We start from the raw sequence: 27,214 nt of genomic DNA, 5'->3' as shown, positions 1-27,214 counted from the left end.
GGTAGCTTTGAATGTAGACTTGCCTTTATCACTGAATTCGATCACAGTAGTACATCTACTATGACCTAGAGGTACTGAACCATTCTTTCTGACACATAATTCGCCTTTGATGGGTAATACTGACATAGAGGGTAAGTCTGGTCCTGTATCAGACTGAACATTTAGAATCATGAGGTTGAGTGTATAATTACCTAATCCATATACTTCATTTTCTAGATCGGTCCCTGTCCTTTGTGGAAGACCCTCCTTGTCAGGGTAACATGCTTTATGCAGAACTGTGTTCAGATTTCCCCATACCCAACTGCCTTTGTAGACTATGGACGCAGAGTCTAAGGAATTTATTAAACTAAACCAGGCACCACAGGAACCATTATGTGTGAACGGATACGGGAAGAGGGGCAAGACTCCCTTGTATTTCTGATAGGGAGGAAGTCGACCACATATCCAACAATTTGTAGCATTGCTGGTTTGATGAGAATGATGTAACATACTGATAAAAGTATTGTTGCGCAGCGCAAGTCGGTAAGACAACTCATGCGGGGGCAGTTCACTGAAGGTATGCTCGACAGTGCTGTTTGAAAAGAAATGTGCATGTATGGAAAGAGGGAAATACATGTGGAGCAGAAAACTCACAGCAATAATCGTAAGACTCAGAAAAAACATAATCAATAATGTCACAATACAGTGACTACGAAGAGATTTACAATATTCTTGTTTCTTGAGCTGTTTCTGTCTATCTCTCTCTCTTTGGGTACATGTCAGAAACTGTCTAACCGATTCACCTAGGGGAGGTCTTAAACAATTAAACTGTCTGACTTGCTAGACCTCAGCTTTGATTTATACTCCTGTTGAGGAGTTTTCTCTACCAGGGGGAGTTTAGAGTCACTGTAATCTGGGCAGTCTTTAGAGGGGGAGGAAGAGTCAGTCTCTGGCGGCGATCCGTAAAGTTTTTTAACATGACTCATGTGGACCCATCCCTTGCGGCCCTCCAACTTCACTGCCGTCCTCGTGGTCAATAAGACGAGCTTCGGCTCCTGCCAGCGGGGCTCCAGCGGGCTTCTCCTGTCGAAATGTCGTACAAAAACGAAGTCCCCCGGTGTAATCTCGTGTGGCTTCATCTGGGTGTTGTCGGGAAAAGCTGCAGCCACCTGTGAACGACAAGATTGTAGTGCAGACATCAAGGAGGCAAGGTAATCTGTCAACATGTTGCTATCAACATCAGTAATTTTACGAGGCATAGGCGTCCCCCACATATTCGGTGGCCTACCAAAGACCACCTCATACGGGGATAGCCCTGTTCTAGAGTGTGCAACCATTCTCATGTAAAACAATGCAACTGGCAAGGCGACTATCCAGTCTACCCCTTTCTCGGCACAGATTTTTGCAAGGCGTGTTTTCAGTGTCTGATTGTGGCGTTCCACGAGACCTGCTGCCTCGGGATGTCGGACGCAGTGGAATTTCCACTGATATCCTAGCAGGAGTGAAACCTGCTTCATTAATTCGGACGAGAATGGTTGGCCGTTATCTGAGTACACGACACGAGGCAAACCGTACCGTGGGAAGAATTCACGAACCAGCTGCTTGGCAGTGGTCGGAGCAGTGTAATCTGGGACTGGATATGCTTCTGTCCAACGGGAAAGTACACAAACGACTACGAGGACATATTTGAATCCTCGACATCGTTCCATCTGGATATAATTCATCTGGAGGACTTCAAAAGGGTAATCGGGAGGATTGAATCCACCTTGCTCTACGGGAATGCTTTTACCTGGATTGAACTGACAACAGATCATGCAAGTACGCACTTTCTGTTTTGCTGCTGCTCGTAAATGCTTGTTGTACCAGACATTCTGTAAACTGTCTAACATGGCTTTTTCTCCCAGATGTGCTGGACTATGTGCAGTGTTGATCATAACTTGAACCATAGAGTCGGGGAGAAACCATGTGGCTTTTCCCTTCGTCATCCATCCCTGATCTGTCTGGATCCCTCCTAATTCAGTCCATTTCTTTATTTCCTCTGGAGTAGCATGTGCCTGTATGTCAATTACATCTAGTGTGGGATCCTTAACTGTCATGCAATGTGTCGGCGTCAGAACTATTGTCTTTGTCATATCAGCTGCATGTGTATGAGTCAGAGCTGTGTGTTTCGCGGTCCGATCTGCCAGGTCGTTACCCTGGGAAATAGTGTTTGTGACTTTAGTATGTGCCTTACACTTCATGATAGCTATAGCTGATGGCAGATGTATTGCTTCCAATAATTCTTGAATGAGGGGACCATGTTGGATTTTGGCTCCGTGAGAGGTCAAGAAACCTCTTTCCTGCCAGAGTACACCGAAGTCGTGTACGACTCCGAATGCATAACGTGAATCTGTGCATATGTTAACATTCCTGTTTTTGGCTATTATACAGGCTCGGGTCAGAGCAATAAGCTCTGCAGCTTGAGCAGATAATGTATCAATGCGGTGTGTTTCTTTGACTTCAGTTTCAGTGGTCACTGCATATGCGGCCACTAATTCACCTGTGCTTGTTCTCATACATGAGCCATCCACGTAAAGTGTCAGGTCTGGGTTTGTCAGTGCAACATCTGTCAAGTCTCGTCGGGGCTTTGTTACTGCATTAATGATCTCTATACAGTCATGTGGAGCTGGATCTGTAATGTTCAAAGGTAACAATGTGGCAGGATTGAGTATGCTACAGCGTCTGATTTCTATGTGTGGTTGGAACAATGTCAATTCATAACCTGTCAGTCGTGCTATGGTCAAGTGTTGAGTCTGTGTTCTGTTTAAAAGAACTTCCACAGAGTGTGGAACTTGTACTGTCAGGGGATGTCCTAACACTATGGAATCACTTTGTCGGATTGCTAAGGCTGTTGCTGCAACTGATTTCAAGCACGCAGGCAGAGCCTGGGCTACTGGGTCTAATGTACTCGAAAAATAAGCACACGGCTTATGTGAACCTGCTTGGTCTTGTGTGAGGACAGATAATGCTGTGCCATCACATTCTGTAACAAAGAGTGTAAAAAGTTTGCTGTAACATGGTGTTGCTAAAACTGGTGCTTGACATAATGCTTTCTTTAATTCCTCAAAAGCCTGTGTGTGTTCCTGAGTCCAAGGGAGGACAGTCGAAGTCGCTGCCTCCTGTGTTGTCAACTGTATAAGTGGCTTGGCTAGAAATGCGTACTGGGGAATCCATTGCCTGCAGTAAGAGGTGAGGCCAATGAAGGCCCGCACTTCCTTTTGTGTCGTAGGTTGCGGTAAGTGTGCAATTAACTTGATGCGGTCAGGTGTTAGCTGTCTCCCCCTCTTGGACAGCAAGTGCCCAAGGTACACCACTTGCTGAACACAGAATTGTAACTTTGAAGGGGAAACCTTGTGTCCTTTGTCAGCCAGAAAATGTAAGACTGTCAGTGATGCGTGTTCACATTCAGGTTCGCTACGAGCGGTGATCAGCAGATCATCAACGTATTGCAGTAGGGCAGTGTTAACTGGCATTTGAATACTGTCAAGTTGTCTTTTCAATGCTTGGCTGTAGATGCTGGGGCTTTCTGTGAATCCTTGAGGTGCGCGTGCAAATTTGAAGCTTCGGCCATTTAAACAGAATCCGAAAAGATATTGGCTCTCCGGATCAATGGGGACACTGAAGAAGGCGTTCTTGAGATCAATTACAGTAAAGAACGTCGCCTCTGAATCAATAGCAATCAATAAGGATGAGATGTCGGGGACCACAGGGTACTGTGGCACAATGCATTTATTTAATTCTCGCAGATCAATCACCAACCGATAAACTGGTGGTGCATTCGGGTCAGTACGTTTAAGAATCGGAATGATAGGGGAATTACATAGATTGGAGTCGGTTTCTACAACCACTCCCTGTGCAATGAGCTCTTCAATGATTTTCAGTAAAGCCACTACAGCATCGGGTGGTATCTTGTATTGTCGGATTCGGGGCAGTACAACTCCTGGCTTGAGTGTCACTCGGTATGGTGTAATGTGCATACAACCTACATCAGTTGGGCCTTTCGCCCACAAATGTTCTGGTACATTTTTCAATCTGTCATCAAAATCTCGTAATACATAGTGACCTTTGAAGTCACGTAAATACAGTCTAACTCCTTCCGGAGAACAACATATTACTGCTCCTAGAGCCTTCAGTGTCTTGATACCTAAAAAGTTTTCCGGGCATGACTTCGTGAGTAGTAAGTCTGTAGTGCGTGACAATGGACCAACTGCTAGGGGAACAGGTTTCGATAATTCATTAACAATAGGCTGTCCTGAAAAACCAAGGGAAACATTTTGTGAGCCTGAGAGGGGTGCCCCTGGAACCTCATCGTGACTTATTGTTGTTCGACTTGCCCCTGTGTCAATCAGAAACTTTCTATCCTTTCCTAATACTTGACTATGTACATAAGGACCCTCTTGATCTACAGGGATTTCAATAAGAGGCAAGCCAACCTCCCTCTCTAGGCTGTTTCATGTGTACCGCTGATAATCGGGATAATCAGATTGTGCATACTGGTACATCTGTTGTGATACTTGCTGTGTCACGGCAATAGGCTGTGGCTGTGGTACCGCTACTGTCTGTACTGTCTGTTGTGGAGCATGCATTGGCTGGGTGTTCTGTGGAACATGTTGCTGGACCTGATGTTGGATCTGATCCTGTCTAGGCTGATGGGGTCTCTCTTTAGTTTTACCTGTAGCTATGTTGTATTTCAGGACTGTACATTCATTTACATAGTGACCTGGCTGTTTACAATAGTTGCATGTCCCTTTAACAGGAGCTGCCGAATTATTAGACTGTGTCATACCCCTTTTCTGACCGTCAGCTGGGACTGACTAAGCAACTAGCATTTTCATTTTCGTATCTTTCATACGTCTTTGTTCGTGATCTTGTTCTTCTCTAATTCTATTCTGGTGGTACTGTAGCATTTGTAACATTTGGGATGGCGTATTTGCTTGCCATGTACTTTCGACCTTATATACACGGTTCTTAACCTGTGGCAGGGAATTCTCGACTAGTTTGGTTACAAAAAGGTGCGGGTATGACTCGCTACTTGGTTTCAGGCCACTATTAATAATAAAACATTTCTCGAATCTAGAATAAAAATCACTAGTGTCTTCATCGTGTTTCTGTTTACAGGCTGAGATTGCGTCCCAGTCTTCCTTTTTCGTCGTCAATAATCTTGGCAAAACCTGTACAATTAATCCTGGTAATGCTTTAGCTTTTTCCCCAAGGCCTAACCCTAGAGTGCGACCCTTTTCCTCGTCTTCTATTTCGGTCCAATTAATCTTTTTATCTCCCACCTCCCATTCTTTTTCTTTGAGTTTCTCGTAAATGCCAGCAGGCAACAGTACTTTTAACATTTTCATAATATCTGAGTACGTGTAGTCACCCATGAGTAGCATATCTTTAATTTCTCGGTGAAAACCTGCAGGGTCTTTATCGTGACAGGGTACTAATTTCTTCATTTCTAGCAATTCTATTTTAGTGAGGGGTGTATATACAAATACACGTTCTAATGTGTCATCGTCTTTCCTTACTGGATGTACTTCTCGTAAGGGATTCTGTCTGTCGAAGTAAAACATTTTTCTTTCTGGGGGTGGTGGAGCTGACATGAACTGTGGTTTCAGAAAAGTACTATACTTGTGTCTATGTTCTAGAATTTCTTTAATTAAATCAGTACCTAGGCCTCTCCATCTATTAGAGAGCAGTTCTATCAATATATCCGGTAAGGGACCTGGATCAGAATGTTGGCTTTTAAATAACGTAAGGAGATGCTGAACCATGTATACACTAGCTAATTTTTGTTCATCAGGGGAAAGGCTCAGAAACGTCTGAGCTACTGCATCATCATTATACGTGCTAGAATTGTCAGCCCATTGTACGGCGGACCGGGCTAGTTCTTGTTCATCCATGGAATCGAGTACATGGTACCCCATTCGTTCTTGAAGTATTTTATCGGTAGCCTGAAACAAATGTTCAGGAGTCCTTGGATTTGACATGGCAGCGTGAAAAAGTCTCTTGCTTTCTGGACGTATCGGACGTATTGTATTATTAAAGGGTCTTCCCTTACCTACATATGCTATAATTTCTCTAGCTGGTAATTGCGATGTTTCTGCTGTGGTCTCTGGTTGTTCGTCCTCCTCTGAGGATTCATTCTTGTCTGTATCTATTTCTCTTTCAGGCTTTCTTCTTTCATGTATTTGTACTACTGCTTTTCGGATCCTTCTGTACATGTTGTCTATACAACTCTGTTTATCATGCTTTCCGTCTGCTATATTCTGACCCCATTTATTAAGTGCTTTCATCTCTTCCTTGTCTATACCAGGCCTATCTTGATCTCTTATCAAGCAGTTTATGAAGAAGCGTAATATCATTCCTTGAGTGTCAACTTTCTGGTATGCCATGGCCTCGCCAATACTTTCAGGACCTTCCCCCGTTTGCACAAAATGATATATTCTGTCTAGATGATCAATCATTCCTGGTAGTAACATTAAATAGTTTGCAACTCGTCGTAGACGTACTGATGCTAGCATCATTCTATCGTCTTTACCGGGTACTGGATCATATCTACAGTCTGTGAGAGGCTCTTTAAATATGTCATAACTCGCTGTCTGAGGTTTACGTTGTTTTGCTAAATCCCTATAAGTCAGTCGATGTGTTGGTGGCGGTGTTTGAAAACCTCCTGTCGCACCTCCTGAGGTGCCAGGTCCAAAAGGATTTAGTGGATGAATGCCAGGAATAATAGGTGCGGGAAGGGCTGGGGGAACAGGCGCAGGAATGGGAGGAGGTGGAGTTTGTTGTTGCGGAAGTGGGTGTAGATTATCTTGGGGTAGGTTGCCGTCAGCAGGTGATGCATGGACACGTGGATTTGTATATGCGGGAGCTACGTCGTCTAAATAGGAAGAAAGGGATATGTCCTTTGCTGTTTTGTGGCGTAATTTAGTCGGAACTAATGGAGGGGGCAGATCTTTCGGTACTTCCGGGGTGGCCTTAGGTAAACCCTCGGCCAAAAGAGGATACATACTATTCACAAGAGTATTTCGCTGTCGGTCTACTTGTTCTGCTTTGACTCGTATACCTTCCTCAACTAATTCACTTTCTCTGGCTTTTTCTGAATCTTCTCTACGTTTTTCTGCTTTTCTGAATTCTTTTTCTGTTTGTTTATGCGATTCTTTACGCCACAATTCTATGGCGTCCTTCTGAGATTGTCTGGCTTTCTTTTTCCATAGTGCTTCTTCTACTCTCATGATGCAATCTGCATCCCATGTCCCTGTAACGGGCCATCTATATTTCTCTTCTAGGTTCTTAGTATAATCGGCCCATAAATCTAGATATAAGATGGCATCTAAGCCATGCTTATAGTACATAAAATTTCCGGGAGTGTCCCTGTGTGGCACAGGAATTGCTTCCTCTAGTATCCCTTTCCTAGTTCCTATCTGTCTTAATTGGCTGAACAGTGGCATCTTGATATTCGGTACTTGATACTTACTTGAACCTGAACACACTTTTTACACAGAAACACAGTAATGTATATCAAACAGTCACTCATACCACGACATTAATCACATAAAAACATTTTGTACACATATTGACTACCCTAGAACTCTAAAACGAGAACCAAATCGAACCCTTGAATGTCTTGATATACTGCTAAACAGTACAGATACACTGCTAAAACAGTGCAGACCGGGTCTGTGTACCCAAACCCGTCTTTACCGGATACATAGTAATGCACCCGTCTAGATGCGTCCCCAGCAACGGTACTCACCGGGAAGCACGGAACGGAAGGCCTCGAAAACTCGACTGGACTAGACCGGACTGGACTCGACTCGACTCGTAGACATAGATACTTCGGAACTGGTGGGCCTCTAGATACCTCGGACCTTGTTCTCTTTAGCTGGGCTCTGGTCGGGATCCTCCGCACTCCTCACCGCCTCGTCTGGGTGCTGATCGCAGTCTCCGTCACCTCCGTAGGCCTGAGGGAGATACAGGAAATCCTGCGGGTACGCGTAATTGTCCGTCTTGGCTGGGGCAGGGGGCAAAGCCTGCAACGCACCTACCGGCGCGTGGGGTGGGGGAGGGGTCCCTATTCGGGCGCCAAATTAATGTGGTAAATAAATATTTACCGGCTGAATTTCTATGCAGTAAAGTTCAATAAAATAACTCAATCGAAAATAAGAGTCAAAGTCCGTGGCATCTGAGTTTCAAAATGGGTTTTATTCCATAAAATGGAATGGTTCGAACCAGGATATCATGTTCCTTTCACCATAAAGGATCAGGAAGGGATAGAGCATACTTTATTGACAGAGTACAACTTTTATAATTAATGCACATCATGGTGAGGAATACAGAAGGCGTAACAACTGAGAGAAACGAGATAAGAACACATGTGCGTAGCAATACGTAATCAGAAGGCGTGCACAAGGGCGTACACAGAGGTGTGTGCTAGGAACGTCACATGAAAGTGTCACAAGTGGGTGGATACATAGTGGAATCTTGCAGTGTCAGCAGAAATCTTGTAGTAAGGATGCGCGCGCAGCAGCATGACGTGTGACTGACGTGAGGCTAGAGGGTGCAGGGGACTTGACATTTTACACTAGAGGAAAGAGACAGAAGTCTGGCATGTCAGATCAACTCGTTCCTAAATCATATCTGATATCTTGTGTTTGGGGAACTACATTATCTGGATGGAAAGGTCTCTCGGGCAGAGGCTACTCTATACTGACTATTAATGCGTGCATATGCGACTACGTGTCTGCGTGTAATGCGAGGGGCCATGGGCCTACCATGGTAACGGGAGCAATGAATTACTTGCATGGAGACAGAGAGGCCGGGCCCTTTGCTCTGCAGCCGGGGAAATGTTTATCTATTCTGCTAGACTGGAATGTGTTTTCGAGGAGCTGAACTCGGCTATACTGATAACTTGAAGGTAAAATACTGTCTTTGGCAGGCAAACAGGCCGAGCCGGGCACCGCTCGCCGCGCAGGGAGTAGGACAGAGGTCAGGGAGGCATCCCACGTTGCAGCTTTTCAGGAGGCAGAGAACAGAAAGGGCTCGATGGCAGAAATCAGGGCCTAGCCCTGCAGGACTAGGAAAAACGTAAAAGTGCACCATGAAAAGACGTTGGCAAGGCATACTTAGAAACTGAATTATCGATCCATTCATGGTGGATCTGAAAGAGGACATGTTAACGTTGGACGCAAATGTATTTGCGTCTTCATAGCAGGTCGAGGAGGGAAGTTACATGCACTTTAAGCTCGTACATGGAGACTGTGGGGTTCACGTTAGGGGACACAATTGACTATAAAAATGTATATTACCTCAGTCGGCCCGGCTTGCTTGAATCCTGATGGTGCAGTGAGCAAGGGTCTCATGTCTGAGTATACCCTGCCACACCTATAGTGGCCAAAACGATTCAGAAAAGAGGGTGGTGATGAACAGAGTGTGTGAATTAAGCAGACCACTCTTACCCAGTCCAAAGATCAGGGCTTGATCCATCACCGTTATTTAGCTCACTGCACCATCCCAGCTCAGAACCTGGCTACATGCAAATTAGTCTGTTCCTGGCCCAGTGCATCATAGGAACAGGGCAGACCAAACTACCAAGCCAATTCCTCACTGGAAAGGAGACAAGCTTCCAGGGACCGGTTTCTGGCATTTCACCAGTCATCGGCCCGGCTTGCTTGAATCCTGATGGTGCAGTGAGCAAGGGACTCATGTCTGAGTATACCCTGCCACACCTATAGTGGCCAAAAACGATTCAGAAAAGGGGGTGGTGATGAACAGAGTGTCTGAATTAAGCAGACCACTCTTACCCAGTCCAAAGATCAGGGCTTGATCCATCACCGTTATTTAGCTCACTGCACCATCCCAGCTCAGAACCTGGCTACATGCAAATTAGTCTGTCCCTGGCCCAGTGCATCATGGGAACAGGGTAGACCAAATTACCAAGCCAATTCTTCACTGGAAAGGAGACAAGCTTCCGGGGACCGGTTTCTGGCATTTCAGCCGTCGTCGGCCCAGCTTGCTTGAATCCTGATAGTACAGTGAGCAAGGGACTCATGTCTGAGTATACCCTGCCACACCTATAATGGCCAAAAACGATTCAGAAAAGGGGGGGGGGTGATGAACAGAGTGTCTGAATTAAGCAGACCACTCTTACCCAGTCCAAAGATCAGGGCTTGATCCATTACCGTTATTTAGCTCACTGCACCATCCCAGCTCAGAACCTGGCTACATGCAAATTAGTCTGTCCCTGGCCCAGTGCATCATGGGACAGGGCAGACCAAACTACCAAGCCAATTCTTCACTGGAAAGGAGACAAGCTTCCGGGGACCGGTTTCTGGCATTTCAGCCGTCGTCGGCCCGGCTTGCTTGAATCCTGATGGTGCAGTGAGCAAGAGACTCATGTCTGAGTATACCCTGCAACACCTATAGTGGCCAAAAACGATTCAGAAAAGGGGGTGGTGATGAACAGAGTGTCTGAATTAAGCAGGCCACTCTTACCCAGTCCAAAGATCAGGGCTTGATCCATCACCGTTATTTAGCTCACTGCACCATCCCAGCTCAGAACCTGGCTACATGCAAATTAGTCTATCCCTGGCCCAGTGCATCATGGGAACTGGGCAGACCAAACTACCAAGCCAATTCTTCACTGGAAAGGAGACAAGCTTCCGGGGACCGGTTTCTGGCAATTCAGCCGTCGTCGGCCCGGCTTGCTTGAATCCTGATGGTGCAGTGAGCAAGGGACTCATGTCTGAGTATACCCTGCCACACCTATAGTGGCCAAAAACGATTCAGAAAGGGGGTGGTGATGAACAGAGTGTCTGAATTAAGCAGACCACTCTTACCCAGTCCAAAGATCAGGGCTTGATCCATCACCGTTATTTAGCTCACTGCACCATCCCAGCTCAGAACCTGGCTACATGCAAATTAGTCTGTCCCTGGTCCAGTGCATCATGGGAACAGGGCAGACCAAACTACCAAGCCAATTCTTCACTGGAAAGGAGACAAGCTTCCGGGGACCAGTTTCTGGCATTTCAGCCGTTGTCGGCCCGGCTTGCTTGAATCCTGATGGTGCAGTGAGCAAGGGACTCATGTCTGAGTATACCCTGCCACAACTATAGTGGCCAAAAACGATTCAGAAAAGGGGGTGGTGCAGTGAGCTAAAAAACGGTGTTGGATCTAGCCCTGGTCTCTTGACTGGGTGAGAGTATTCTGCTTAATTCAAAAACTATGTCCATCACCACCCCATGTAGGTAAATATTTTGTCCACCCTAAGCGTGGAAGGGTATACTCAGATGTGAGTCCCTTGCTCATTGCACCATCAGGATTCAAGCAAGCCGGGCCGACGACGGCTGAAATGCCAGAAACCGGTCCCCTTAAGCTTGTTTCCTTCCCAGTGTAAGAATTGGCTTGGTAGTTTGGTTTGCCCTGTTCCCATCATGCACTGGGACAGGAACAGACTAATTTGCATATAGCCAGGTTCTGAGCTGGGATGGTGCAGTGAGCTAAAAAACGGTGTTGGATCTAGCCCTGATCTCTTGACTGGGTGAGAGTATTCTGCTTAATTCAGAAACTCTGTCCATCACCACCCCATGTAGTTAAATATTTTGTCCACCCTAAGCATGGAAGGGTATACTCAGATGTGAGTCCCTTGCTCATTGCACCATCAGGATTCAAGCAAGCCGGCCGACGACGGCTGAAATGCCAGAAACCGGTCCCCGGAAGCTTGTTTCCTTCCCAGTGTAAGAGTTGGCTTGGTAGTTTGATATGCCCTGTTCCCATCATGCACTGGGACAGGAACAGACTAATTTGCATATAGCCAGGTTCTGAGCTGGGATGGTGCAGTGAGCTAAAAAACGGTGTTGGATCATGCCCTGATCTCTTGACTTGGTGAGAGTATTCTGCTTAATTCAGAAACTCTCTCCATCACCACCCCATGTAGTTAAATATTTTGTCCACCCTAAGCGTGGAAGGGTATACTCAGATAAGAGTCCCTTGCTCATTGCACCATCAGGATTCAAGCAAGCCGGGCCGACGACGGCTGAAATGCCAGAAACCGGTCCCCGGAAGCTTGTTTCCTTCCCAGTGTAAGAATTGGCTTGGTAGTTTGGTTTTCACTGTTCCCATCATGCACTGGGACAGGAACAGACTAATTTGCATATAGCCAGGTTCTGAGCTGGGATGGTGCAGGGAGCTAAAAAATTGTGTTGGATCTAGCCCTGATCTCTTGACTGGGTGAGAGTATTCTACTTAATTCAGAAACTCTGTCCATCACCACCCCATGTAGTTATAAATGTATCCACCCTAAGCGTGGAAGGGTATACTCAGATGTGTGTCCCTTGCTCATTGCACCATCAGGATTCAAGCAAGCCGGGCCGACATCAGCTGAAATGCCAGAAACCGGTCCCCGGAAGTTTGTTTCCTTCCCAGTGTAAGAATTGGCTTGGTAGTTTGGTTTGCCCTGTTCCCATCATGCACTGGGACAGGAACAGACTCATTTGCATATAGCCAGGTTCTGAGCTGGGATGGTGCAGTGAGCTAAAAAACGGTGTTGGATCTAGCCATGATCTCTTGACTGGGTGAGAGTATTCTGCTTAATTCAGAAACTCTGTCCATCACCACCCCATGTAGTTAAATATTTTGTCCACCCTAAGCGTGGAAGGGTATACTCAGATGTGAGTCCCTTGCTCATTGCACCATCAGGATTCAAGCAAGCCGGGCCGACGACGGCTGAAATGCCAGAAACCGGTCCCCAGAAGGTTGTTTCCTTCCCAGTGTAAGAACTGGCTTGGTAGTTTGGTTTGCCCTGTTCCCATCATGCACTGGGACAAGAACAGACTAATTTGCATATAGCCAGGTTCTGAGCTTGGATGGTGCAGTGAGCTAAAAAACGGTGTTGGATCTAGCCCTGATCTCTTGACTGGGTGAGAGTATTCTGCTTAATTCAGAAACTCTGTCCATCACCACCTCATGTAGTTAAATATTTTGTCCACCCTAAGCGTGGAAGGGTATACTCAGATGTGAGTCCCTTGCTCATTGCACCATCAGGATTCAAGCAAGCCGGGCCGACGACGGCTGAAATGCCAGAAACCGGTCCCCGGAAGCTTGTTTCCTTCCCAGTGTAAGAATTGGCTTGGTAGTTTGGTTTGCCCTGTTCCCATCATGCACTGGGACAGGAACAGACTAATTTGCATATAGCCAGGTTCTGAGCTGGGATGGTGCAGTGAGCTAAAAAACGGTGTTGGATCTAGCCCTGATCTCTTGACTGGGTGAGAGTATTCAGCTTAATTCAGAAACTCTGTCCATCACCACCCCATGTAGTTAAATATTTTGTCCACCCTAAGCGTGGAAGGGTATACTCAGATGTGAGTCCCTTGCTCATTGCACTATCAGGATTCAAGCAAGCCGGGCCGACGACGGCTGAAATGCCAGAAACCGGTCCCCGGAAGCTTGTTTCCTTCCCAGTGTAAGAATTGGCTTTGTAGTTTGGTTTGCCCTGTTCCCATCATGCACTGGGACAGGAACAGACTAATTTGCATATAGCCAGGTTCTGAGCTGGGATGGTGCAGTGAGCTAAAAAACGGTGTTGGATCTAGCCCTGATCTCTTGACTGGGTGAGAGTATTCAGCTTAATTCAGAAACTCTGTCCATCACCTGTTGTGGAGGCACCTTCCTCTCTTTGCTACCTTCAACACGCTTCACAGGGGAGGTGGTGGTGGAAGTCTTTGCCAAACCAGCCCCCTGAAGGGGGGGTGGTGCCAGTTGCGGCAGGCACCAGGTCCACGGCAGCCAGAGCAAGTGTTTGGGTGGATTTTGGATCATGTGTGGGATGGGATGGTGCTTTAAGGGTGAGGAATGTGAGGTATGCAATATGGATTCATGTTTTTTATCCTTATGTTTCCTGTTATTTGCTGGTTGTGGTGCGGTTTTGTGTGCTTTTGGTGTGCTTTGGGGATTGTGTATGGTGTCTAGCTCACTTGATGTGCTGTTGTGTGCTGCATGTGGATGACTGGGTGCCTGAGTGCTCTTATGTGTGTGTGCTCGGGTCAGGTTGGGGCACTGGGAGTATGTTAGCGTAAGGGACAGGAGCAGGACTGGGAGACCGGGACTGCAGAATGGCTGACGTCACTGTGGAGGACAAAGAGTGGACAGGTCTGTGCAGGCCACCAACGTCCACATGAATGCCCTCCATGAACTGAACTACCTGTGAGAACTTGCTGCCATGATCCAGGAGGGCATTCAGGAGCACAGTGTGACTCACACATAACTGCCACAAGATGTTTACTGCCTCCACACTGAGGGCAGCAGGGGAGACAGGGGCAGGGGCAGCGGTGCTTGGTGGGAAGGAGAATCTACACTTCTAAGGGCTTTGGGACTGGATGCCACTTGGGGGAGCATCAGGGAGAGTGGATGCAGGTTTGGGTGTGGTGGACAAAGAAGCAGATGTAGAACTTCCTGTGCCTGCTAACATCGAGGAGTCACCGTTGGAGTCTGAAGATGTGGATGTAGGTGTTTCAGGACACAACATCTCCAGTGTTGCTGTACTCCTCGGGACCAGTAATGCCAGCAGATTCCATTACGGTGTTGGGTCCCTCTCCTTCCCTGCCATCGGCAGATGTTGCAAGAGACAAATACATAGGTTGAGTAAAGTGGCCTGCTCAAAAAACATGATTTGCTATATAGACAGAAGCACTTGCACTGAAAGTCCCACATCCATATTTCCATGTACTGTATCCATAATCCCCATTCCTGGCATGATCAGAGGATGCATGTTAAGATGCTTAGTGGATAGTCATGCTCCTTGTTGCATTGACACCTACATGCCTGCAGGTAAGAGAGCTAAAAATCCTAATATGTTGTGTTTCAAACACTTGAAGTATGAGGTCACTGATCCCCACAAATACAAAGAGAAACCTATACATTGTTAATTAAGTGACATTACCGCATTACATCTAACTGGGCAAAGCACTACGCTACGCTTGCGTAGTTTGCGAAGTTTGCTCTACTTCTCAATACGCGGATTGCATGTAGCACAGTGCAAACTCGCATAGCCTAGCATAGTCCAGCTGTCATTTTTTGCTTGCTCGTGGCCCTTAACGTCAAGTTGGCGACAGCGAGCAAGCACAATGATATCCCGGCGAGACTTTATCCTCTTTCGCGATCAGCAACATCAAGTTGCCGATCGCGAGCGTGGGAAATAAACCTCCCGGCGAGATTCTCAATGTGGGGAGGTCAGATTTCTGATTGCTCAAGAAAAAATCTACTCGAGCGGCAGTAAAAGGCAGCTTGCACTGTGCAAGATGCCGTTTTCAATGATAGCACAGTGCGGACAAGCATCCAGCACTGTGCAATCATCGTGAACAGCACACTACACTGTTCGATTAGTGCTACGCGTAGCTCGCGTATTGCGAAGTGCACTTCGCGTAGCTATGCGTACCGCTACTTCGCGAATTACACCCAGGCTTAATTACATCCACTATGTTTGCCAATGATGCACAACAACTGTTTAACAATGCTAAACACTTTGTAGATGTATAAATTAAATGGAAGTCCATACACCAAATCTAGCAATGCACCCTAACATGATGCTCACTGCTGTTAAGTGCCAGTTGATGTCTCTGAGACTTACAATGCTGCAGATGTCAAATGGTCACATATTTTGTGGGGATGAAGTGCCACTGAGCCCCATGTACTAATGTTGACACAAAGACAATGCACAATAGTATGATTAGGGCAATGTGATGCGAGGCCTTTGCGTGTTGTGACATGTCACATACCAACACCATTCCAATTGCCTGCCAAGGCAGCAATGATCCAAGACATGAGAGTGCCGTCTGTAGCTAAAGCTATGAGTAGCCTCCATAATAACGCTGGGCGGTGAACTCCGCTCCGCTAGTGGAGTTTGCCAAATTTCCGCACTCCTCGTGGCGCTGAGCTTGAGGAATTCCGAAAAACTCTGCTTCGCTCGGTGGAGTGGCGTTTTTTTCTTTGTTCGAGTTCAACAATGTCAAGTTGGCAAGTGCGAGCGAGAATTATCCACCTTTATCGAGATTTTTCCTCATTCGTGATCGTCAACATCAAGCTGGCGAGTGTGAGCATGGAAAATAAACCTCCCGACGAGATTTCTCAATGTGGGGGGGTCGGGTTTCTCACTGCGAGTGGTTGCTTATGCTCGCGACAGCTCGCATTGAGATTTGAGAATCTGCTGTTCACGTTGAGAAAACTGCCGCTTAAGTAAAAATCTACTTGAGTGACAGAAAGGAAAGCAGCGCTCGCTTGCGGTGTGCATGGTGCTGTTTGCGATGATTGCACAGTGCAGTGCAGACAAACATCCGGCACTGAAAATCACTGCGAACAGTATTTTTCTACTGCACTATGCCGCTTGCGGAACTTTGCGTAGCACAGCTGTTTTTTTTACCACTTCTTGGAGTTCCGCGTAGCGCAACTCCCCGAACTCTGCCCATGGTTACCCCATAAGGACAGCTAACTTGTGCCAATACCTAGGCTCTGACATCTGACATCCCTATGTTGTGCTGACTGATGACATCCATTACACATCAATGTCCCAAGAAATCACTCTCCAGCCATGGCCCGTGGAGGGAGTTGGGGTGGGGCAGAGAGGCGGGGTGGGGGAGGGGCAGGGTGCTAAAAACAAGCTTATGGATAATTGGAGGTAAGTAAATAATGTAATTAATAAAACGAATTTCGTAGCATGCCCTGCATCACAAAATACGATACACTGATTTAAAGCAGTAGCTACTGACGTACCATAAAAAATAACATAAGGAGCTATACTTACCAATAGCCCCAATACCAATTACCCAATAACCAGTCAGTTGGCAGTGGAGAAAGTTCAAATGTTTATTATACAAAATACTCTATAAAGGAGCCTCTCCCACCCTCACCCATCCAGGTGTGTGGTTAAGACTGCCGGCTTACAGTCAAAATAGAGCATATATACTTTCAACATACCGCATGAAACACCGTAGATGGAAAAATACCACTTGGCTCTAGGCCCTCGAGGAAGGACCATATATGGCACACATGATTAGTACAAAGCTCTGATTTAGTTATTATTGGGGTGGTGAGGAGGGGTGACTCCCATTCATCTCAGGGCCCGGGAGTGCAGGCACGGCGCCTTCAGGAATGCGCTTATCGCACCCAAAGCCAGATGCAACTTTGAGTCCCAGGACAGAGAAAGAATAACGGGTATTCAGCTGTCCCCAGCAAATCAACTAAGCTACGGCCTGATAGCCAGTGGATGGTAGCACGTGATCCACTGTTCATGCCTAACGCAGAGAAGATAAATATGGCGTCTGTATAGTTTTCGGCCTATGCAAGGACACGGGACACACACACACACATATATCCTTATTAACTCAGTGAAGAAGTTATATACTACATTCTGTGCACACCTGTATACTGGATATATAGATACATCATGCTAACACAATATACATATACGACCCATACAGTTATCATAGAGACAATCGGAGTGTTATCCCTCACTACAACATCACCATATACTGATGCATATGGACACCCCTCCACAATGCACACAAACTGAGGACTGACACTCTGAGTAACATTTGTTTTTCCATCAAAAGTTACAGTCCAGCACATCACAGTTTGCCATACCCACTGATCACATCCAACCATCTTAAGCCCTAGTGCCAAAACAATCTCACAACAGCCACATTTAGCTACATTGCATCAAACTTTCACTGTCTAACCATCCCACACATGCTGCCATGTGCAGAATTAGCAAACACAGATCTGCCAATGCATCACTGCAATCATCACCATCTACACCATCAGCACCTGTGTGCACTTGCTGTCACTGTTGCAGAGAATTACTTCATGTGATGCCATGCTGCAGATATTTGGCTAAATGTTTCACAGTGATGCTGTCATCTGTATCATTTGGAAAAACACAACTCGTGGGACAAGTGTAACCTCTGCTAACTCACTGTACCCTGAGTCCATATTTGTGCATGTCTGTAGCAACTTACACATCAACACACGAGCACACTATTGTGTGAGCCACACAGCACACACAAGGATGACAAGTGTACTGGTTTACACACTTCACACAAGGTTGTCTCCGGTGGAGGAATATCAGACAACATTCACCAGATGGTAGATGAAAACATGTCTATGCTATGACACTGTTCATGCATTTCCCACATGAGAATCAAAACGTTGTACACATGCAGAACCTCTGCACTCTCCACTGACTGAGGCGACTTAGAAGCCATTGCATTACACTGGAGACATCACAGAGGTCCTGCCCTACCCTGGGCTGGAATTATTACAGTCATTCATGCGCAAAGTCACACTTAGCACAATACTTGCTCTGGCTGTGTGACTGCCAGGATAAGGGCCATCAGTGGTGTCATGGTCCTGTGTGCCAATCTGCCACTCGAGGGACCAGCCCCAGTGTCATTTCAGTGACATTTTTGCTTAGGCGTCAGATGTCATCCCACCTCTTGTGGCAGTGTGAATGGCGTGGGATAGAGAACCCCAGGGACCGCATCTTACAAGCAATGGCCCTCCATATGGCCTTACGCTGATGGAACTTGAGTTTTAGGCATGGGAGACAAGAAGAGGAATGTATTAAACATTGTGTTGTGTACCACTATGTGCCAGCTCAGGAGAATGTAATCACATAGCACACAGAAACATCAATGGACAGCAGCGGCCATAGACCATGTCACATGGTACACTTGGAGAAAGCCATCTTATTACAATGTTAACATCTTTGAGGAAGGCCCGCTACCTGCCAATCTCATACACATGCAGAGTGCCAGTATAGAAATTTAGGTAAAACTGGGCCTCATCTGTGATGTACTATGTGAGTATCTGACATACAAAAACTTGCCCCGGCAAATCCAGCAAGAGCTAATTACAACATTTAGTGTGGTTTAAAATAAAATTGCCTCATGCTTTTTTGCTCTTGCATTGAATTGGCTCTCTTCATGAAAATATTTTTTTTATTATGAAATGGTTTAATATATAGCAAAACTGTGGCACTGCAATGTGTATTGTTTGTTGGATGTAACACTTGATGTTTTTCTTTTGTATAATTTGTAAGTGTTTTGTGTCAATTGTGGATTAAGTAAGATTGTTATCAATTTATTGTATTGTGTATTCTCTTTCTGCCATTCAAAAAAACTCTTTTTAAATAATTTTGAAAAAAAAGGTATAAATAAATATACCAGACTAGGTTTAATGAAATTGTTTATCTGGTCCTTAATCATAAATTTCACTGAGAAAGGGGGCAAGTTTTTGTATGTCAGATTAATATAGGGTCCAGCCCTCCCTCAGCCCCACCAAGGACCTATCTCCCTTTGTGCGGTACTATGTGAGCAAGCATGACATACGATACACTGTAAATGATGTGTAATGGTCAGACTCACTGTGTCTTACACTGCCCACCCCTTAATGTCCTTGACCATTGCATAGCAACACATGTCATGGAGGTCACGTTTGGTACCTGATCTTACATTCTCCCCTCGTTTCACAAGTTGTAGGCCTGCCCTGTGTACTCCTCAGGCCTCTAATTGCTGCTTCATAAATATCTCAAGGACCCAGCACTAAAATGACTTCGAAATACATATGTAAGATCACATATGTATTTCTAAGTCATTTCAGTGCTGGGTCCTTGAGACATTGTGCATTTACTTGACTGGCCTGAAGGCGTTTGCCACATCTCCACAGGGTCACTATTACAGCAGTAAACACATTAGTCAGTACCCTCTGTCCATTCTACATTTTGCATCTCACAAATGATCAAATGGACACTTGACAAACTATCACATGACATTAAGCTGTTTTTCCAGTCATGTCAATGTTGTGGTTGTGTCAGTCATTTTGTAAGCTGGTACACATATATCATCTTTGACTCATTTTTACATGTGCCCCTGCCAGAATACGTAGGAGATGACCACCTGTGTAGCGGCCTTTCCCAGAGCTGGATACAATGGAGGATACAGACATCATTAGGAAATCCGTCTGAATTGCCTTAGCCTTCAAGAGCTATGTGCTCAGTTGGATACCCATTTGAGACCTCAAAGAACATATCCAACAGCTTTGAACCCAACAGTAAAGGTGATGGCTGCCCAGCATTTCTTTGCCACTGGGTCGTTTCAGTACACAGTGACCATTGTAGGTGGGATGTCTCAACCTATGTTCAGCATGGTGTTGTGTGATGTTCTGTCCACATTGTTGACCTACAAGGACACCTACATTCTCTTTCCAAAGCAACATGAATTAGCAGATGAAGGGTGAATTTTATGACCTTGGTCACATACCTAATGTTATTGGAGCCATTGACTGTACACACATTGGCCTTGTTCCACCACAGGCATGTGAGCACATCTACTGTAACTGGAAGCATTACCATTTAATAATTGTGCAAGTGGTATGGCAAGCGGATCTGATTATCTCCCACGTATGTGGCAAATTTCCGATTTCTGCACATGACTCCTACATACTGAGTAACAGCATCATCCCACACTTAATGGAAAATATGCATGAGGAGCATGTGTGGTTTGTTGGTGAGCGAGCTGTGTCATGTAGTATGCTGTATGTGTGACATGCTGGTCTCCTCAAATATTCCTATTACTAACTTGGTCTGTGTTTCTCACAACTAGATGACTCTTCGTCTCCCAACCGACTTGGTTACTGAGCCCACTGCGGAATCCAAGGACACTGGGGGAAGTCTGCTTTAATGATGCCCTTTGGAGGACACATCGTGTAGTGGAGCGTGTCTTTTCAACTTCTGAAGGCTAGATTTCGGTGTGTGGCCAAGAGTGGTGGTGCACTACTCTACTGTCCCCACAAGGTGTGTCAGATCACAGTCGCATACTGCATGCTCCACAACTTCACCTTGTGCAAAGAGATCCCCCTGATTCTGGACGATGATGATCAGCAGATGCCCACCATTGCAAATCCACACATGCCCAGAGAAGATGATAGTGGTGATAAGGAAGGTCTTGACCTGCATCAACAGCTCATCATCAACTACTTCCCATGAGTGTAAGTTACCTTTGAGCAACCATGACGGGGTCTGTTTCCTTTGCTGTTAGTGCCGAAGGATAGATGATGTGGTGGCATTCTGGCTGTTGTTGGCACACTGCTAAGGGGTAATGTGTGTGGCACAGCATTTTTGTTTCAACGTACCTCCTGTCTATGTTTACGGTGTTGGTCAGTGTTAGGTTGGATAAATATTGTACGGTGTAGAGTAGTGGTGTATTGTTGCTGTAATGCCATCATATGACAACTCAATTTCATCTTCTTGTGTCTTTCTAGGTTCCTCTGCACCATCAATGTCTTGTCGCAATCAAAGCCTGTGGTACATTGGAATCTGAGTTAACATTGTACATACTGTGATAAACATAGAACTGACCCAAAGGCATATGTGTCTACATTTTCTAATAGATTGTGTTAAATTGAATGTGAATCAAAAGTGAGTTGTGCATACTGAGTGTATGAGTTGTCAGTGATGGTAACAAAGACAAATAGAGTAGTTACCACAATAATGGAATTACACAGTCCAATGAACTCCTGCCATCAGCATGGCAATGTGGGATTGGATAATCAGCAAACTCACTGTTCAGTGCAACACTGGTGACATCATGGCTGGCTCAGTGACTTGGCGTTGGTTGGTGCTTTGCCATGTGATCCTCCTGTGGTGTTTCTCGGATGTCCCCTCTTGTGTTTGGTGGGGGGTCCTCTGCAGCATGCTCAGAGGTATCTGAGCAATCATTGTCTTGCAGCTCACCCCTCTCTGTGGCTGCAGCTGAGGTGATGGGAGTATCAGAAGGCTGGCCATTGGAGGGTGGGTGAGCCATCATTTGAGCAGCATGTATGTCCCTTAGTACACCCACAAGCTGGCCAATGAGATCTACGAGTAGTCCCATTCGGGTGTCCATTGACCTCTGCAGCAGGCAGAGCTCACACAGTTGCTCTACAACCTGCCCCATCTGTCCCTGGGTCTGTTTGTATGCACCAAGGACTCTTGCAACAGTGGCCAGGGTTTCTGTCTCAGTGTCCTCCTGTGATGTGTCCTCCTGTGATTGTCCCCCAGTTTCTCTCCCCCCTGCCCTGCTGACATGGACCTGTGGCATTGGCTGTATATGCACCTGCATATTGTCCCAGCATCCTGTGCTTGGGTGTTGGTGTTGGTAACCACTGATCCAGGGATAGTGGTGCAAGCAGCAGTGGTGATGGTGGAGGTGGCTGCAGCACAGGTCGCTGTAGGAGGGATCAGCATAGTTGTTGTTGCTGCTGTGTTGTTAGTTGTGGTTGTGGGGGTGGGGACAATGAGGCCCTGAGATGGAGTGCACCCTTGAGGTCCTGAGGAGCCAGGCTGTTGCTCCTCCTCCGAGAAACTAAGTGAATCAGCATCAGAGAGTTCACATTCCGGGGGGGAGAGACTGCCACTCCTGGTTGGTGGTATTCTCGCCAGCTGCTGCTTGTGCCAATCTCCTGTTAAAATGAGATTAGATTGTCAGTTAAGTACACTCCACAACCTTAGTGACCCAGTTGTGGATGTTTTAGTTGATACACCAAACTTTTTACATAGCAATCACTTGGTATTGGTAAAAAATGATCAGCATCATGACATGATGTAGAGGTACATACTTTACTTGTTTTTAATTTGACATGTAAATACCAACCCTTTGACATGTACTGATAGTGTGTTTACCAGGACATGACATAATCTACCTACTTGGTGCACATCCACTTTGATTTATGCTGGGGCATTGTAGACTTATCTGAGAATCAGTTTTGTTGATGCCAAAACTTCCTCATTTTAGTTGGTCATTTTTTTTGTTTGCAATCATGTGGCTTTAGTTGTTTTACAGCTTGTCCAGGAATGTGTGATGTTCATATGACCCTTCATGCTTTGCAACCATGTGACTCACACATTGCATTGTGTGCTTTGCATGATTGGGTCCTGAATTTATTTGCTTTGGACTTTGCGATTCAAAGTGTGATTTATGTGACATTTACATGGGCTTTTCTGTGTGCTCACTGGATGTGACATATGGTTCTGAATAGAGTTGGATAACAAGTGTGGGTTGTGGGGGTCATGTGGCTCCATGCACTTTGAGAATGATGACAGGGTTTGTGCACTGGCTACCTACCTGGCACTGTGGAGGGAGATGGCTGCCACATGGTTCTGGGGTTTGGAAGTGTTCCATCCTGGTCAGCTGTGAGTCAAGAGGGACTGGTTAGAGTTGGGGTGCTGGCTCCCTGTATACATCTACCCCTCCCTATTGAGAAAGCTACCTACCTGTGAGGCTAAGCATAGCAATGAAATGGCTGCCACATGGTTCAGGGTGGGGAGGGTGCTCCATGCTGTTTGGAAGGGAGGCCAGAGGGCCTTGTGGGAGTTGTGATGTTGTTGTCAGGTCCAAGAAAAACCCTCCCTCGTGAGCTGACTACCTACCTGTTAGGAGGAACTGTTGAGGAGATGGCTGCCACATGGTTCTTGGAGTGGGGAGTGTTCCATCCTGCTCAGATGTGAGGCAAGGGGGCCTGGTGGGAGTTGTAGTTCTGGCTCCCTGTACACACACACCCCTCCCTGTTGAGAAGGCTACCTACCTGTGAGGTGAAGCGCAGCCATGAAATGGCTGCCACATAGCTTCTGGGGTGTGAGAGTGTTCCATCCTGTTCAGCTGTAAGGCAAGGGGGCCTGGTGGGAGTTGTTGTCCTGCCTCCCTTTACACACCCACCCCTCCCTACTGAGTACACTACCTACCTGTTAGGAGGCACTGTGAAGGGAGATGGCTGCTACATAGCTTCTGGGGTGGGAGAGTATTACATCCTGTTCAGTTGTGAGTCAAAGGGGCCTGGTGGGAGTTGTAGTCCTGCCTCTCTATACACACCCAACCTTCCCCATTGAGGAGGCTACCTACCTGTAAGGTGAAGCAGAGCAATTTAATGGGTGCCACATCGCTTCTCGGGTGGGAGAGTGTTCCATCCCGTTCAGCTGTAAGGCAAGGGGGGCTGGTGGGAGTTGTAGTCCTGCCTCCCTGTACATACCCAGCCCTCCCTGTTGAGTAGACTACCTACCTGTTAGGAGGCACTTTGGATGGAGATGGCTGCCACATAGCTTCTGGGGTGGGGGAGTGTTCCATCCTGTTCAGTTGTGAATCAAGGGGCCCTTGCGGGAGTTGTAGTCCTGCCTCCCTGTACACACCCACCCCTCCCCGTTGAGGAGGCTACCTACCTGTAAGGTGAAGCAGAGAAATGTAATGGCTGCCACATAGCTTCTGGGGTGGAGGAGTGTTCTATCCTGTTCAGCTGTGAGTCAATGCTGCTTGTGGAAGTTGTAGTCCTGCCTCCCTGTACACACCCACCCCTCCCTCTTTAGAAGGCTATCTACCTGCAAGGTAAAGCAGAGACTGTAATGGGTGCCACATAGCATCTGGGGTGGGGGGTGTTCCATCCTGTTCAGCTGTGAGTCAAGGGGTCTGGTGGGAGTTGTAGGGTTGCCTGCCTGCCCCCACCCCCACTCCTCCCTGGTAAGAAGGCTACCAACCTGTAAGGTGAAGCATAGGAATAAAATGGCTGCCACATGGCTCTTGGGATGGGGGAGTGTTGCATCCTGCTTGGCTTTCAGTCAAAGGGACCTGGTGGGAGTTGTAGTGCTCGCTGCCTGTACACACCCACCCCTCCCTGTTGAGAAGGCTACCTACCTGTAAGGTGAATCATAGCAATGAATTGACTGCCACATGGTTCTGGGTGGGGTGGGTGCTCCATGCTGTTTGGGAGAGTGGTCATATGGCCTTGTGGGAGTTGTGGTTTTGTTGTCAGGTCCCAAAACCCCCTTCCCTATTGAAATGACTGCCTACCTGTTAGGAGTCACTCTGGAAGGTGATGGATGCCACATGGTTCTAGGATAGGGAAGTGTTCCATCCTGCTCAGCTGGGAGACAAGGGAGTCTGGTGGGAGTTGTAGTGCAGGCTACCTGTACATATATCCCTATGGACATATTGCTAGTTACCTTTGAGGTGAAGCGGAGGAAGGAAATGGTAGATATGTGAGAAATTGGGTTGGGAAGAGTGTGTTGTACATAAGTGCATTTAGGTCTTTCAATTGTAGCTTTATAGTTGGGCAAGACAGTTAATGGCAGTGTGATGGTAAACATGTGTTGGTACTTACCAGTCTCCACTCCCCCAGCTATTCATGTGACACTATCTGGATACAGGATGGCAAGCACCTTCCCCTTCCATTTAGTGAATGATAGTGGTGGAATGGGAAGGCCATCGTCTGTACTCTGAGCCGCCTCATGGTTCTGTTGGCACAGTATTTGACCCTGGTCTTGAGGTCATGCCACCTCTTCTTGATGCCATGCAGTGTGTGCAGGGTAGTCCCTACTGCATTACCTTCTTCACAATCCTTTCCCTCATTTGATTTTTTCCAGCAAGTGGTGTCTGTTGGACCATGCTTCCAAATAAATGTGGTTCTACTCTAATTATCCCATCTACTACCACTGAAAAATCATTGTCTGTGAATCTAGGCATTTTTTTCTGTGACATGGTGTGTGATGTGCAAAAAAGTGGCAAGTGCAGATAGGAAGGTGGTTGTGGAGATGTGTCTTCATTTAGCTGTGGTGTATGGCCCTTAACTGCTGTAATTGTGCAAAGGATGATGGTCAGGGAAGGGGTTGGTGTTATACTCAGCTATGTGGGTGTGTAACATGAGGACTACATGTCAGGTGTATTTTCCACGTTGACTAGAGTTTGCATTGGTTTTCAATATGTTGGGGGCGTGTCATTGGGGTGTTTCAGATGTGTTTGAGGGCAGCAGAGAGGACAGACACACTTGGAAGCCTTGTTGTGTAGTTTCATTTTACCAACATTCATCTTTTCACGCGACTGCGGCAGTGGTAATGCAATGATTGTTTTGCCAGCTCCGCCATCTATTCATGATTTCACTTGCGGTCTTTCCGCATGAGAATCGGCCTTTTTGATGCATTCCGCTGCTTTTGTCCGCTGCGGTCAGAAATTCTGGTTTTCCGAACGTAGCGGACGTTTTTTGTGAAATCCGACCGTTGTGGTCGGATTTTACATTCATTGCATCATAATGTCACTGCCAGTTTTTCCGCGGAACATGCAGGGTTTTTTTTTCGGGAGGCATGGCTGCTGGCTGCCGCACTGTCCACAATTTCAAAAGTGCATGCACAGCATTTCCCTGAACCATGTGGCAGGCACCACGCGGTGCCAGACACTTTATGCATGGAACTGCAGCCCCAGTGCACCCCCACACACACAGATGGGGCCCGCAACGAGCCCCCAAAGATAGTCTCCACTTGTCTTTTTGCGGCAGGATATCCGTAGCAAAAAGACAGACAGAAAGGGATACACTAATCCCTATGGCGGTGCCTGCACGGCACTGACGCACCGTTGCCCTGGTTCCAGGTTCCGCTAAGCGGGCGGAAAAGGACTGCCTTGCGGAACCATGGCGGACGGACCTTCCGTTTGCTGCTGTATTATTTGGATTCCCACCGCCATCCTAGTTTGGCAGTGGGAATTTTCTGTATAATGGCGGACGGTCCTTCCGCCATCATAAAGAGCCCTATTGTATTTATTTATGCCAATTCAATCATTCGGAAAGTATGACATAAAGACCAAATGTGTATAGTTACAAATACATATACCATTGATGAATAGAGTAATTGATCAAGAAGCTTCTTGCTTCTAAATTCTGAAATCCTACTTCCTGCTGTCAAATGCAGTGTTCTGGAATTCATGAGTTTCAATCCTGGCATAGCAGATTTAGCCTTCCAACCTTTAGAGAAGGATACTTTGATTACCAAGAAGTGAGTAATGGCAACAACAGTTATTTAGAGTGTTTTGAAGTGGCAGAAGTGTGAAATTAACACTATAGGATAAAAAGCAATGTGCCACCCCCAACCTGCTTCCTTCCCTATCCTTTTGAAGGAACATTTGTGTGCTTTTCATTTATAGCACTTTTGATATTCAAAATGTTACATGGAATAGGACCCAGACCTCTTCAACGTCTGTTCTCCTGGTATACCCCCACCAGAACACTTAGGTCCACAACTGCTTGCCTCGCGAGAGTGCCCAGATGTAAGAAGGCCAGGATGGGAGGAAGATCGTTCAGAGTAGCTGCAGCCAAGCTATGGAACAGTCTACCTGCCGGCATTCGCCATATCCCTCATCTCCTCCCA

This window comes from Lissotriton vulgaris, chromosome 5 (assembly GCF_964263255.1).
Source record: "Lissotriton vulgaris chromosome 5, aLisVul1.2, whole genome shotgun sequence".
Lineage (NCBI taxonomy): Eukaryota > Metazoa > Chordata > Amphibia > Caudata > Salamandridae > Lissotriton > Lissotriton vulgaris.
The sequence above is the reverse complement of the archived record's forward strand: the minus strand, read 5'-3'. Positions refer to the sequence as shown.